The sequence below is a fragment of the Ammospiza caudacuta genome, chromosome 1 (assembly GCF_027887145.1).
Source record: "Ammospiza caudacuta isolate bAmmCau1 chromosome 1, bAmmCau1.pri, whole genome shotgun sequence".
NCBI lineage: Eukaryota > Metazoa > Chordata > Aves > Passeriformes > Passerellidae > Ammospiza > Ammospiza caudacuta.
In genome coordinates, this window is record NC_080593.1 from 4,594,051 (window position 1) to 4,609,814 (window position 15,764).

Consider the following 15,764-nt stretch of genomic DNA (forward strand, 5'->3'; position numbering starts at 1 on the left):
TGACAGGGGAAGCACTGTTCTTTCCGTGCTCCTTGGTTCTGTGTTCGAAGCAGTCACAGACAAAGTGACAATTAGGAAAGAAAGAACCTTCAGTATCTGCTTTGGCAGGCACAACACATCCCACTGCTGAGCTGCAGCAAGGCAAAGCAGCTGCTTGCCTGGGTCAGATGGAGATTTTTGCTGCCTTGTGCTGTGGGATCTCCCCAGAGAGCCTGGTGCTCTGCCACGCTGCAGAGGCAGTGAAAACCCAACACCAAAGTCAAGCAAGGCACGTTTATAGCAGTCCTGCAAGGAGCAGGGAGTTGGACTTGTTGATCCTCGTTATTTTTCATTTTTAGGGTGCTGAGGGCTTGGCACAGGGTGCCCAGAGAAGCTGTGGCTGCCTCTGGATCCCTGGAAGTGCCCAAGGCCAGGCTGGATGGGGCTTGGAGCATCCTGGGACAGTGGAAGGTGTCCCTGCCATGGCAGGGGGCTGGAACACAAAGATCTTTGAGGTCCCTCCCAACCCAAAACATTCTAGGATCCTTCTGGGACTCTTCCAACCTGAGATATTCGATGATTTCAGGATGCTCAACTGCAATTCAGAAAACAATAGTGATTAGAAGCAAATAATAAGGTTAGATAAGTTAATATTTGGGAGATCAAGTAACCTGGGGCAGGGAACAGACATCAGCTCCGTCCTTCCCACATTATTGTGCTCTACCAAAATGATTTAAAGGTTGCTAAGCAATGTCAGTGTTTTTCCCCTAAACTGAAAGAGCACAGCAGAAGCAAATGAGTTCACTGCAGTAGAACTGAACTTATATAAAATCTAAATATATATATATATGTATATATATATGATCATTGCTACTGAAGATTTTTGTTTCTTAGAGCATTCCAGACAGATGAAAAATCGAATGAAAGCCAAGATCCTTATTTTGTGTCATTTGAAGTCTTCTGGATCAACCAAGGTAGACCTGCAACCCCTTTATCCAGGTCTTACTTGGCTCTGGTTCAGTGTCCAAGACTGTTGCCAAATGCTGCATGATGCCCCATTTTCCTTCCTTTTTCAATCCACGGAAAATGAATTGAAATCTCCACCCCAGATGATAAAAAAGAAAATCTTATCAAAGCACAACTTTATGAAGGGCAAGGCAGACAAAGACAGTAGGAAGAAAAAGAAGATAATGTCCTAAATCATTAAACAAGACTCATTTTCCCACACCATCACTTCTCGCCCCTTATTTTTATGAGGCAGCAACCAGCCCCTTGCTGTCAACACATCACCTCTGTGTTTGGTGGGTGAACAGGGGAGGGTTCTGGGTCTGAAGGTCCCTCTGGAGCTCTCTGCTAGTCCCTTTTGTCCCTGCTGGTCACGTCTCTCATTTCCTCAAGACACTCTCTGGTGCTTCCACAGCACCACAATCTAGAGAGGACCTAAAATCAGCATTTTCATTTTCATGCCAGAAAAGGGAGATTTTCCCAAACAGACTTTTGGGACTATGGTAGAATGACCAAAGAAGTCTGGGAGCGACACAACAAAACAGCAGATGCCAGAGGATAAGAAATGAGGACTTGAAATTGTCCTGTTACATCCCACAGGGATACAAAAAGGACACTGAGGTGCTCAGCAGAAAGCTCCCAGTAGGACAGGAGCCATCAGCACTTCCTGGAGGTTTCACCTGCCTCTCCCAGGTGAGGGCCAGGCAGCATTGGAGACAGGGAATGATGTGGAGCTGGTGCTGCCAGCTCCCTGCAGCTCATCCCTGCAGCTCACCCCTCCAGATTTCCTAGTATTTGTTCTCCTGTTCTGGGAAGAGTCGAGAGCTACAAGAGGCCCATCTCACAGGGATGTTTAGAGAAAGGACAGACCATTGTGTGAAAGACTTTGGTATTTCAGGGTTTGTTTTCCTTCTGACACAGAACAGAACACCGCCACGGCAAAACCCTCTGCAGGGCAAAACAAAACAACAACAACAACAACAAACACCAGCCACTAAAAAAAACCAAACCAAACAAACCAAAATAATCAAGCAGTGGCATTTTGGACATGGTCTGTGGAAGTGTTTTGGGCTTTTCAATCTGAAGATCTACTGTTGTAGCTATTGCAGGAAATTTTTTTAAAAGGGGAGAAAAGAAAGAATTAAAAGAAAATAAAAGCCACACTAGAGCAGAGAAGAGAAGCCTTTCCTGTGCCAGGGTCTGACCCTGCCTCGGTGGGTTTTCTATGCCGTGGCACCAGGATCAAAGAGTGTCCTCTCTTTCTACCCTTGATGGGACGCAGAGCTGCAAAGGAGCCTCCAAGTTTTAAGCAGGAAAACTTGGGAATGAGCAGTGCAGCCACCCTGTGTGACACCAGCAGAGCTGTTTTGCACCAGCTTTGCTTGAGCAGAACTCAAGGAAGCCCAGAAATTTCAGAAAGGTGGAACATAAGAGTTGGATCCCAGGAGCAGACCTGGGGGAAATCCATTGCTCTCGGCGGTGTTTGGGTGGAAGTTCTTTCACTCCAAGGGCTCCAAGCCCAGCTCCTCGCTGCCCTGGGGGTTCATGTATCTCCTCACGCTTTCAGCCCAGGCACGGGGATGTTTTTGGGGTATCTGGGTGAGTTTCCCGGTGGGGCAGCCCCGGGTGCCGATGCCTTCCCCGGCGGCAAAGAGCAGCTCGCCACCATCTCCCTCCCCGCGCTTGGCACCGCGCCCGGCCGCCTTTCACTGCCGCCTTTTCATTCGCCTTAATTCACTGCGTTTCCTTTCTTGCTCCTTGCGAGGAACAGAGGGAAAGCTTGTTCCAGCAGACGGGCTCCATCCGCCCCACCCGGCTCCGCTGGAGCGAGGGCTGGAAAAGCGGGATGCGGGCGAAGGGGGGAATCTCCCACCCCTGCGGGGCCCCCGCGCCGCTTCCCAGCAAATACGGTAAGAGCTGAGCCTAAAAATGTGAGGCTGATCTCATGACACAGGGTGGCCCTGCATTCCTCACCTCTGACATAACCCGCTGGGAGTGTGCTCCGCACAAAAACACAAACAAGATGTCCTGGCGGGCTGGCGGCGGGGGCCGGGCCGCTGGCAGATGTTCCGCAGAGCCCCCCGGCTGCCCGAGCTCCGGCACAGGCTGTACCCGGGCGGGCAGGGCACGGCCACAGCCCGGACTGAGCCCCTAGGGCCTGGATGGGTGCCCGGGCGGGCAGGGCACGGCCACAGGCGGCACTGAGCCCCTGGTGCCCGGCACAGGCTGTACCCGGGCGGGCAGGGCACGGCCACAGCCGGCACTGAGCCCCTGGTGCCCGGCACAGGCTGTACCCGGGCGGGCAGGGCACGGCCACAGCCGGCACTGAGCCCCTGGTGCCCGGCACAGGCTGTACCCGGGCGGGCAGGGCACGGCCACAGCCGGCACTGAGCTCCTGGTGCCCGGCACAGGCCGTGCCCGGGCGAGCAGGGCACGGCCACAGGCGGCACTGAGCCCCTGGGGCCCGGCACAGGCTGTACCCGGGCGGGCAGGGCACGGCCACAGCCGGCACTGAGCCCCTGGGGCCTGGATGGGTGCACGGGCAGGCAGGGCACGGCCACAGGCGGCACTGAGCCCCTGGGGCCCGGCACTGGCTGTACCCGGGCGGGCAGGGCACGGCCACAGCCCGGACTGAGCCCCTGGTGCCAGGCACAGGCTGTGCCCGGGCAGGCAGGGCACGGCCACAGGCGGCACTGAGCTCCTGGTGCCCAGCACAGGCTGTACCCAGGCGGGCAGGGCACGGCCACAGATGGCACTGAGCCCCTGGGGCCTGGATGGGTGCCCGGGCTCTTCCCCGGCCCTGGGCAAGGTAACGTGCTGTGTGTGGTTCTCTATCAGCCAGGGAGAAAGCTGGAGCTCTTCCCAAAATCTCCCTGGCATTTTGCTTGACCCATGCCCCAGGGAGTTTGTAAGGACTTTGCGGTGCTGTTGCAGAAGGCTGGTGGTTGTTGGGGGTTTTTTTGCCTTGTTTTTTGTTTCTTTCCGAGTGTCCCTGGGCAGGCTCTGTTCTGGCTCTGGCTCTGCCCTGGCCATGCTCTTCTGCCTCCGTGTTCACAGGGGTCTGAGGATGAGGGAAGAGACGAGGATCTGACTCCATGTTTCAGAAGGCTTGATTTATTATTTTACTATATCTATTATATTAAAACTATACTAAAAGAATAGACAAAAGGATTTCATCAGAAGGCTAGCTAAGAATAGAAAAAGAAAGAATGATAACAAAGGTTTGTTGCTTGGACTTTCTGTCCGAGCCAGCTGGGCTGTGATTGGCCATTAATTAAAAACAACCAACATGAGACCAATCCCAGATCCATCTGTTGCATTCCACAGCAGCAGATAATCAATGTTTACATTTTGTTCCTGAGGCCCCTCAGCTTCTCAGGAAGAAAAATCCTAAGGAAAGGATTTTTCATAAAACATGTCTGTGACACCTCCCCATCCCACAGCAGCTCCTCGGTGATTCCCAGGCCCTGTTTGCTTCATGTCCTGCCCTACAGAGCTTGGCACCCAAAGCCTGGGCTGCTGTGGGGTGGTCAAACCTCCAGTAAGTGCTGATGGCTCCTGTCCTTCTGGGAGTTTTCTGCTGAGCACCTCAGTCTCCTTTCTGTGTCCCTGTGGGATGTAACAGGACAATTTTGAGTCCTCATCTCTTATCCTCTGGCATCTGCAGCCAGGCTCAGCCCTGGGGTGGGATGCTTTGCCAAGGATCACGTGGAGAATCTGAGTCCCGCTGCCGTAAACACGAGGCTGTCTTTGCTCCCAGCCAAACCCTCCTTCAAAGCACAGCCTTGTCTGGAGCAGGAGCAGATCCTGCTCTCCCCTTAGCCCAGCCACGCTGCACCACTTGTTTACTTTCTTCTGCAAATGCCCTAAACCTTGACAACGACCTATTTTCCCTTCTGTTACGCAAAGCTCCTTTCCTAGAAAGAGGCTTTGTAACGCTCAGTCCAACCAGCCCAGCTCTCCTCCATGTGTGTCAAAGCAAACTGTGAGAGCCTGGCAGATTCAGCTCAGCTCCAGCACATCCAAAACCCACACAGGGATGAGTCAGGAGGCTTGGGCAGATGTTACCTGAAACCATCCTGCCAGACAGCCGGGCCCTGTTTGTGGGGAATCAGATAAACAGTGAGGCAGCCTTCAGGTCCACTCATCAAACTTTGCTTTTTATTATTAGTGCTTTTCATCCATCTCCTTCTTCTCCAGCATTCAACAAAGCTGGGAGACAGTGTTTTTCCCAGACATTTCTCTTTCCTTACTTTTCACTGGCAGGGAAAACATTTTTTTTTTTTTTAATTTCAAATTTTTAAAAAGGAAATAAAAAAAAAAAAATCTCATCCTTCCTGCACAATACTTCCAAGTTTTCAAAATTGCTACTCCTCTGGCAGAGGATGCTTTGCAAGCAAACACAAGACAAACAGTGATAATGAGAAACAATAGTAACAAGAGAATAAAAATTGTTTCTAATTTGCTCCTTCAGAGCAGAAGAGAGCTTTTCCTCATGAGTCCAAGGCTCTTTTCAGACACTCCTTTATCCTGGGGCTCTGCTCCTTTCTTTTTTCTCAAGGAGGTGCTCTGGCCATGCTCAAGCTGTTGGCAGCATGGAGTTGTCGCCTCCTCCCCTCACTGGTGATCACAAACAGCTCCTTCCACCATTCCTTCTACATCTCTAATCCACAGCCCAGCTTTTTAAGCTAACACAAAGTCAGGGATGGTTTATTTTAACATGCCAGGCTGTAACCTGAAGCTAGAGATACAAATTCAGCCTAACAAGTTTCCCTTGGCCAGCTAAGAGCGCAGGTTAGAGATTAATCCAACAGCAGCAGATGGTCTGGGCTGGGCTCTTGCTGCTTCCCACAGCTGCTCTTTCCTGTCCCCTCAGTACCTGCAGCCTGCCTTGGCTCCTATCCCTGCTCTTGCCTGGACAGGGACAGGCTGCTTTACACAAAAACAAAGCAGAATTTGAAGCTTGATGTGCTCTGACTTTGAGTGACCCACAACACCAACACCCACACATGCACACTCGTGTTTTCCATCACTTGGAACCACCAGGCTTCAAACCACAGCCAGGGACTCTTTGTGCCTCTGTTATCTTGTCCATGCAGGACAAGGATGATGGGGAGGGCTCAGTTTAAGGCAGAGAAGTTCTGCCGCGGGTCTTATCCCCTGTTTGATGTGACACAGTGGGTGCAGGTCCTGGGGTAGGTGACAGACCCCTGCTCCTTGGGAAGCCACTCGTTGGAGGAGTGAGTGATCCCATACATGACCCTGGTTGTAAAAGTTCAGGTTGAACCCTTGGATGGGTTCTTGTGTCCCAGAAATAGTAAATTTCCTTTTTTCTCTCTCTCTCCCTCCCCTCTATACCTGGCTGCCCGTTGGCACAAACCTTGTCAGCTTCAGCTCTTTGGGAATGCAAAGGTGCCATCAAACAAAGCTGGAAATTATCCCTTGGTTCACAAACTGTGAGCAGGAAGTGACAGAGAGACTGTCTGATCACATCTGCCTGTTTTCCTGCCAAAAATGCCCAGGACTGCTTAATCCCAAGGTGCTGATGAGTACTTTGGCTATGTTACCCATAACAGTCTATGCCAAACCCCCAATTTTCCATGCTTTTAGACCAAGAGGAGGCGGCTAGAAAGTCAGCAGGAGTAAAAGACATAGTTTTAATTTACCTGAAGAGGCATAGATCAAGTGAGGAGGAGGTGGACATTCCTTCCCACTTAGACCTGAGAGGGCATCTCAGGCCACACAGGGGCCATGAGGAAAGCTTTCCCTGCTCAGGATGCTTAAGGGAATGGTGGATATAAATGCACTGAGGGGTTGTACAGACACCCCCTTTCCATCTCTGGGATTAAAGAAAACAATGGAATTAAAGGAAGCAATGGTTTTACTGGTATTTTTGCAAAGCATCACATGGGGCTTTTCCCAACTAAGGGCAAAACTTGCTTAAGGTCACTAGGACATTGTGACTTCCCAAATCCTCCTGCCTGGCTGAGCAGAGCTGTCCTTCTCCTCTCCCCCAGCCCCTGGCCAAGGCAGGGGGCTCACAAATGACTGGGAAAAGTTTAATATCCTTGCAGGAGGCAGCAGCCTACAAGATGGGTTTGTAGGAATTTTCTTTCCTTATTCCAGCTGACTCCTTTGGGGTGAGATGAGCTGTGCTCTAAAAGGGTCATTCCTGGCTGGAGAGGGAGCACAGGAAGATTTACCCAGGGGCTGCAGCTGTGACCCAGTGGAGCAGCAGACAGCCCTCAGCATCAGCCACTCCTGACTGTCCCTGGCAAAAGAAGGATGCCATAGGATCCTGTTTGTTTGGGTTGTTTTAGGGACCCAGGTGTCCTGCTTGGAATCTAGTGGCAGGACACAAAGCTGCTTGCAGTACCCATCAGTCTTCCTCCCTGAAATTCTTTCCCAAAAATAAACCCAAAAAACCATGATCCCTATGCCAACTGCATAAGCCCTGCCTGGAAACCCCATGGAATAAAGGGTCCTTGGCTGGAGCTGTTCTTTGAGCTTTGGTAGCCCTGCAATAATTTTCCCAGATCTGCTGGCAAGTTTTGAATGTGCCGCTAGGCTGAGGTGATCTGAAGGACAAGTGACCTCCCAAGGAATGTTATCCACTCACACTATTTTATTTTTTGCCTGCTTTTAAATTCACATTGAGTGCAAACAAGTCAGGGGTTGGCTGCTGGGCTGATTCCTGTGCTTGCTCACACAGGGATTATTGGGCACTTGGGATTTCCAGTGGCACAAGGTTTATTAGGCATGCTGTGGAAACCCAAGGCACTGGGAATATTTCTGTGTCTGCTCTGGGACCACTGACCTTGACCCTCATTCATGGAGAAAGTTTCCCAGACTTCAAGATAGACTGGAATCCACAAAAGTGTGAAATAGATTATAGAGAGCAGTGTAGGTGTGTCACTTGGAGAGAAATTGAGGGTTTGGGATTTTTAGTGTGTTGTGGATGGAAGGCACAGGGTGTCATCCTGGGTTTCTGCTTCATGCTTCTTCTTCCTTCTTCCTCCTCCTCCTCCTCCATGGGTTTGGGTGGCATTTTGTAATTGGGCAGAAAAGTCCCCATTGCAGCTCTGTGGGATCAGTTATTGGGTTAAAAGGGAAAATAATCCAGGTGTCAGTTCTTCATTGGATAGTTTAGTCTGAAAATACCTTGGAACAAGAGATTGTTGGCCATTTTGTGCCTTCTAATGAAAAGCTGCTGAACTCCCAGCAGTGAGACTGTTTTACTGATAAGAAATAATAAACACCTGAGTCTGAACATGAACTGCTGTCTCAAGTGCCTTCAATCCAGACCCAGAGAAAGTGATAGGAAACTGATAGAAACTGATAGAAACTGTTAGAAACTGTTAGAAACTGTTATCTGCTAACAATGTTCTGGAGCAGGGGCTGGGTTTTGTAGGTGATGTGCTGGTTTTGGTTCTTTGGCCAACAATGATGAGCAGCCATCTCAAAGGGACAGAAGCTAAAAGTTGGGTGCTATGAACAGAGCAGGGCTGGGATGTTGGCAGGCTCATTTCCCACAGAGGCAGCACTGATATATTTCCAGTTTTATTTGTTTTCCTCATTTTAAAACTGGAGTCAGCAAGTAAGGGAATGCCAATGTTAGGATTAAAAATAAAAATAAACTAAAATTGAAAAAAAGGCAAGAAAAAGCTTTCTTTTGAGCATCCAGGCACAGCAACCAGAGGGAAATAAACCATGCCCCAGAGTTATTATCTTGCTGTAATTCTGTGCACAGTGACAGGATAAATGGCCTATTCCTGGAAGTGCTCTTTCCATGGTTGTGTCTGGGCTTGGATTTAAGGTCAGATTACCTGATTTAACAAACTGGAGAGTGTCAGCTGATCCCAGTAACCAACCAAGTGCCTGCTGTGCCTCCCAACCTTCCAGCTCAGTGTCTGAAACCATCTCCCTAAACCAGCAGTTCTCAAACCTCAGTGTCTGGGCTGTGATTCAGCAGCATAAGGAACATCCCAAAATACAACCCCTAAAGTATTCAGGCATCAGCTAAAACCCATGCATGGTCCTCATACTTGGAAATTCCTTTTTTTTGAGGCTTTCAACATTTCAAAGCTTGAAACTGCCTTTCATACTCACTTCTAACTAAAGGATGTGAGTGGGGAAGCACAGCCCTGTGTGCAGTCAGTGCTGGACAGAAAATCCCCACTGCTGCTTCCTCCATCAGGCAGGAAGGACCTTCAGGCTGATGCTGGAAGGTCACATATTCCATTGCCATCTTGTTTCCCATGGGACTGCTGCCAAAGCTGAGGATCTTGCCCCTCTGGGCTCACCTAGGGGATGTCACTGCCTTGCTGCCATCCCTTGGTTTCCTTGATGAGAAGTTGATCAGCAAACTACTGATCTTCATTCCACTGGTGGAATTTCCATGTCTGGAAATCTGCTCAGCTTTGCTCTAGACCCACCACAGCATCATGAGCCCAGGAGCAAAACAGAGGCACTGCAAAATTCTCCATTTTTAATTCTTCACTCTGATTTCCTTTTTCTAAACCCAAATGTGTTGACAATTGGGTTTTCTCTTCCCTGAGTCTCCCAGGGCTGTAGGCATGCCGCAGTGAGTGTGGGATTTAATGAGGTTTGTTCTGTTGGTTGATCCAGGGAAGGACTGATGTGGGTAGCAAGGCAATTCCCAAGATCTGCAAGGAGAATTGCATGGGCAGCATCATTGTGTTGAAAAAATAATTTCGTTTCTAATACCTTGATAGAGTAAAACACAGCCCCAGCCTTTAACATGGAGGAGGAGGAGGCCTGGTGACCCTGAGATCCTCAGCTGGATTGTGCCAGATGCAACAGGAGGCTGGAAAACTTCAGGAACTCACTTGGGCCACATTCAGCTCTCTTCCTGTGGAGTCTGATAAAGCCTTAAACATCAGCAGGGCTGGGGACAGGTACAGGCACTGTCACCCAGAGCAGGGATGGACCTAGCCTGCTCTGCAGCCTTCCAACAACCCTGAGGCAGTGCCTTTATTTCTCCCCCGCTGATGAGGTGCAGAACTGAGGGCCTGGCAGCCCTGGAAATGGAAAATTCCTGATGTAACCATGGTTTTCATGATAACAGTGGGCACTGAGTCTGCAACAAGCTCTGTGGCTGGCAGCCCTTGGAGAGCCCTTGGTTTCACAGTGCTGCATCCCTGCAGAGTGGCCAGCTCTCCCTGATGTTTGCAGCTGGAAAATTGCAAAGAAAAAAGCCCATAGAGCCTCATTTGCTGCAAAATACAGCAACTGAGGAGCAGGAACACTCCTGAACAAAGTGCTACAGAGATGTGATGCTGTTTGTTCTCTCTGGAGCTGAGCCCAGGGCCTGTGACTGAACCTGTCCAATCCCACACCTTCAAAGCCAGAGCCTGCTCTGTGCTCATGCTCTCCTATCTCAAGGTCTGAGCTTTCCTGGAGCCACCAAAAGAGCCCAGACCTTTCTGTAATCTGTCCTGCCTGTCAGGATGCCAAAAGCCACACCAGACCTGGAGCCTGGGCAAAAACTGCTATGTAGACATGCCCAGAGAAGAGAGCTGGCACAAGGGGCTGAAAAAAGTGAGATATGTGAGGCTGCAGGCAAATAGTTTGGTAATCGCACAGGTAGGTTGGGCTTGGCATGTCTGCTCATCAATAAAGAGGCAAAACAGCTTGGGAAAGGTTTGGAGCCTGGTTTGGTGGGAGCTCAGGAGAGCTTCCAGGGGTTAAACAATCATTCTCTGAGGTGAAGCACTCAGTGATATCCCAGTGAGGCCACAAAAACCCTTCCAAAAGAGGTTTCCCAGGCCACAAAAACCCTTCCAAAAGAGTTTCCCAGTGGGGAAAAATGACCACATTGCTGATAATGAACCCCATTCCATGGTGGGGTTCATGGTGTGTGCTTAGCACATGTGCATGGGGATTCATTCCCTGGGAGGCTGCCCCTGGTGCTCACACCAACCAGGCCCCCAGTGAATATTTCTGATCAAAGCCTTCCCAAGCTGATCTATTTTCAGCCCAACCCACTCAATACCTTGATTGCCACACAGCTCTTTTAGCTGCTCTTAGGTAAACAGGCTGTCACTCCTTGGCATTTTGCCTCACTAAGCCCAAAAATACAAGTGGCACAGAAAATTAGAGAAGCTGCTCTCCCTCGCCAGGAAAAATGATGCTATTTCTGAAATAAACTGGTTTTAATACACCTCACTGGCCATGCAGGGATAAATATGCATAAATACACTTGAACTGGAGGTTCAGCTGTTGACATCTCAGTGTGGAGACTGAGACAGAGAGAATTATGTGTCTCAGGGGAGATGAAGCACTGCACAGGACACTTTTCACATGTCCTCCCTCAGCCAGCATCCCTGGGGCTGAGCCACAGACTCGAGCAGATCGAAATCAGAGCTCAATCTTATTTTTGAGGAATGGCAGGAACACTGGCCAGAGCTGGAAATTGTGTTTTCAGTTTCCCCTTAGTAAGTAAACACAAAGAAGTCAACAACAGATGGAGCATCACATGGAGTTACACAGGTCAGCACAGACTGCAGAGAACCCCTGAGTCTGAAAAAGGAATAATTTGGAGGGGAGAGCAGCTGGGAGATTTTTCTGAGAGAGATTGAGAAAGAAAGCAAAAATACTGGTGTGAGCAAGCTGCTCTGCAAGCAGCAGCTGAAAACCTTGGGTTTGTGGAAGGAGGCAAAGATGGGCAGTAACAGGCAAGCTGACAGCTCCTGGGCAGGACAGGTTTGGGGGATTTTTATTTGTCTGGAGACTAGACAATGCAAGAAAAAAAAGGTGTTGAAATGATCACAAAACAAGCAGGACTACAGCAGGCAAAAAGCAGAACAAAACTGGATTTTGTGTAATGAGCAGACAGAAGCTCTGCCAGACAGATGAGAGATTTCCAGTAGTTTATGGAGTGCTCTGGGGAGTCTGGGGTGAGGCATGAGGGATTCAGGTGAGTGCAGTGCTGCAGTAATGGGCTGCAGTGTGGAGGAAGATGTAAGGGAGGAAAGGGAGCAGAGCACATCTATTAATAAAAAAACACCCATTTCTTTTCAGATTTATTGATACCTCAGAGCCTGAGAGTCTCCCGTGCCTTTGCATCTTTGTGCTAACATTACCCAGGAGTGGGCAGGATCTGTGATGAGCCTTTGAGTTCAAGTGGGGAAGAGCTCTGAATGTTAATTTGTAGAAATGAAAAGAAGACTTTGGTTAACAGAGATTTCAGCCTGAGGAACCTGTGCTGCAGGAGAAAGATGGCACCAGTGTTTCTAAAAATCCATTGCTGAACACGCAGTACCACACATCAAAATGCAATCACTCAGCTGGGGATCTCAGGATGGTGGCTGTGGATTAATTCAGCGCTGGAGGGAAAATTGATGGTTGCCCTGGGACCAGTGTTTGCTGGCCAGTGGCATTCAAAGAAAGGACAGCCCCATCTGGTCATGGGGAGAGCAGTGACAGTGTAAAAGGATCACAGTGGACAAAGAGCAGGTCATGAACTCACCCCAAAGGAGGGGCAGAAGGGTTTTGTTGGGGGCTGAGTCCATAGGAGACAGAGGTAAAGTTTATTCCTTGCAGGGTGTTAATGAAACAGGTACTGAGAAGTTCCTGTCAAAAACAATGCTGGGAAGTCAGGGACGGTGAGTCACCAAAATAATGTGATAATAAACGTGATAATAAATATTTATCACAGGGAGAGGGCTAACAAACAAAAGCTAAAATTGGGAGTGGACTTCATTACAGCTGAGGATTGCTTCCGAGGGGAGAGGATACAGGATACAGGGCTGGCTGACCTCTGGGAGAAAAATGTGATCACAGCAGAGAGCTGGCAAGCAGGTCCAGGGGAATTTGTATTCCAGAGGAGGCAGCTTTGGTAACACTGATGCTGACAAATTATTAGGGCACACTTACAGGGCAGCAGCCTCTATTCCTCACACCACAGCTTGTGTGCAGCCAGCAGGCCTTGGAGTGCACCTTCAGGGCACTGTAACTCATCTGGTCTGTTTTGAATTCCTGCTGCAAATTGGGACAGCAGGCTCCTGGTCCCCATCAGCAGCTCCAGCAGCATTTCAGCAGATTTAAGCAGATGAGTGATACTGATATTTTGAAATCAGTGCTCTCACATGGCAAATGGAGCTGTGAGCCAGAAGATGGGCTCCAGAGGGGTGACTGGTACCTTCAACAACCTGGGAACCTCCAGAGGTTGGGATTTTCCTGGCTCCAGCCCGTGCATCCCCACTCATGCCATGTAAAGCATGCTGAAGGTAACACCAGGCAATTTTTACCCATCAGCAGCTCTCCATGCTGAGCAAATATTTGCTTTATCATGGCTTTAACATGCCCATCCCAGCTGCAGCTAAATGTCAACCACAGGATAAAGCTGTGCCACCTGGGGAAGACCCTGAGCTGCTTGTGCAGCTCCAGACTGACCAGAGCATCAGGGGGCAAAGTCTGGGTGTGAAGTGAAAAATGCATGTATTTTATGATTGGCTTTTTGCAAATATTAAAATGAATATTATATGTGCTGTGTTAGAAAGTAATGCTGTATTACTTCTCTTAAGTAGTGTGTTAAATATAGTTTTTGGCTTTAAAGAATGTTAAAATAGAAACTATGCTATGTAGGATACTTTTTTTAAATAAAGGACTTGCAGTGAGATAGCAGCCACAGGACACCTGAATCTTTCAGAGAAAGAGAATTTATTGCCCCATTATCAGAAGAAATGAACTTCTTCTGGCCTTGAAGGCGCTGTTAGGATTCAGAGAAAGAAGTTGACAATGACCAGACAGAATCCTGTGTTTGAATGGAATTTATGCATCATGTATGAGGTGTATGAATATGCAACAGGTTATTGTTTTTAAGGGTTAATCCTCTGTTAACGTGGGTCCTTTTTCAGGTTTGTGCTGCCCAGAAAAGGTACCCAGACGTCTGTAACTCTTTGTCTCTATTGTCTCATATTGCCCTAATTCAATTTGTCCAAATTATTATTACTCTAATTGTATCACTATTTTTATAACTATTTTATTACTATTAAACTTTTAAAATTTTAAAAACAATTGATTGGCGTTTTTCACATGAAGCAACACAGGAAACCCCTCAATTCCCAAAGCCGGCATTTTCCAGGGGCACTGCGGCCTGTTGGGGATGTTTTTGAAGTCCCTGCAGAGCTGGTGCTGCCGGTGAATGATGATCAGTCAGAGCTCCCCTGTCTCCCCCCGTTCCCAGGCTCGGTTGTTTCTGACGCCGCTTTGCTCTCCCTGGGGTTTGCAGCCAAACTTCTCGTCCGGTGACCGAGTGTTCCCCTCCGGAAGGGGCTGCAGCGGGGAGCCGCGGTCCGGCCAGGGTGACATTTGCAGCGAGCCCAGGGTGACATTTGCCGTGACCGGAGGTCACCCGGCGGAAGAAAACAAAGGCAGCAAAAGCAGCAAAAGCAGCAAAAGCAGCAAAAGCAGCAAAAGCAGCAAAAGCAGCAAAAGCAGCGCTGGGCGGCCACGGAGCGGCCCCGCAGAGAGGGGAGAGCACCAGCGGGGCACTCAGAACCTGCTGAGGCCTCACACCATATTCCTTCTGCTTTCCATAAAGCATGTGTTTAATCATTGGCAAAACTTTTCTATTTTTTCTCTTCTTCTCTTCTCCTTTCCTTTCCTTTCCTTTCCTTTCCTTTCCTTTCCTTTCCTTTCCTTTCCTTTCCTTTCCTTTCCTTTCCTTTCCTTTCCTTTCCTTTCCTTTCCTTTCCTTTCCTTTCCTTTCCTTTCCTTTCCTTTCCTTTCCTTTCCTTTCCTTTCCTTTCCTTTCCTTTCCTTTCCTTTCCTTTCCTTTCCTTTCCTTTCCTTTCCTTTCCTTTCCTTTCCTTTCCTTTCCTTTCCTTTCCTTTCCTTTCCTTTCCTCTCCTCTCCTCTCCTCTCCTCTCCTCTCCTCTCCTCTCCTCTCCTCTCCTCTCCTCTCCTCTCCTCTCCTCTCCTCTCCTCTCCTCTCCTCTCCTCTCCTCTCCTCTCCTCTCCTCTCCTCTCCTCTCCTCTCTCCTCTCCTCTCCTCTCCTCTCCTCTCCTCTCCTCTCCTCTCCTCTCCTCTCCTCTCCTCTCCTCTCCTCTCCTCTCTCTCTCTCCTCTCCTTTCCTCTCCTTTCCTTTCCTTTCCTTTCCTTTCCTCCCCTTTTTTCCCCTTTCCTCCCCTTTCCTCCCCTTTCCTCCCCTTTCCCATTTCCCCTTTCCCCTTTCCCTTCCCCTTTCTATTCCTCTTTCTTCTTTCCCTTCCCCTTTCCCATTCCCCTTCCCATTCCTCTTTCCCCTTCCCCTTCCCCTTCTCCTTTCCCATTTCCCATTTCCCATTTCCCCTTTCCGCTTTCCTTCTCCCTTCCCTTTCTGTGCTGCAGATGTCCAGAGAACAGAACAGAGTTGGGAATGGGTCTGGAGCACAAACCTGATGAGGAGCAGCTGAGGGAGCTCAGCCTAGAGAAAAGGAGGCTCAGGGGGATCTTGTGGCCCTCCAAAATTCCCTGACAGGAGGGTGCAGCCAGGTGGAGGTAAGGCTCTTCCCCCAAATAACAAGCAATAGCACCAGAGGAAATGGCCTCAATTTGTGCCAAGCCCTGGCACAAGCAGCCCAAGGAAGGGATGGAATCACCATCCCTGGAGGGTTTAAAAGAGGTGTAGACGTGGCAGTTGGGGACAGGGTTTAGTGGTGGCTTGGGCAGTGCTGGATTAAGGGTTGGACTTGGTGGCCTTAAGGGTCTTTCCAACCCAGGTGGTTTTGTGACATTCAGGTCTGAAGGAAGATGCTCATCATGGGCTGAATTC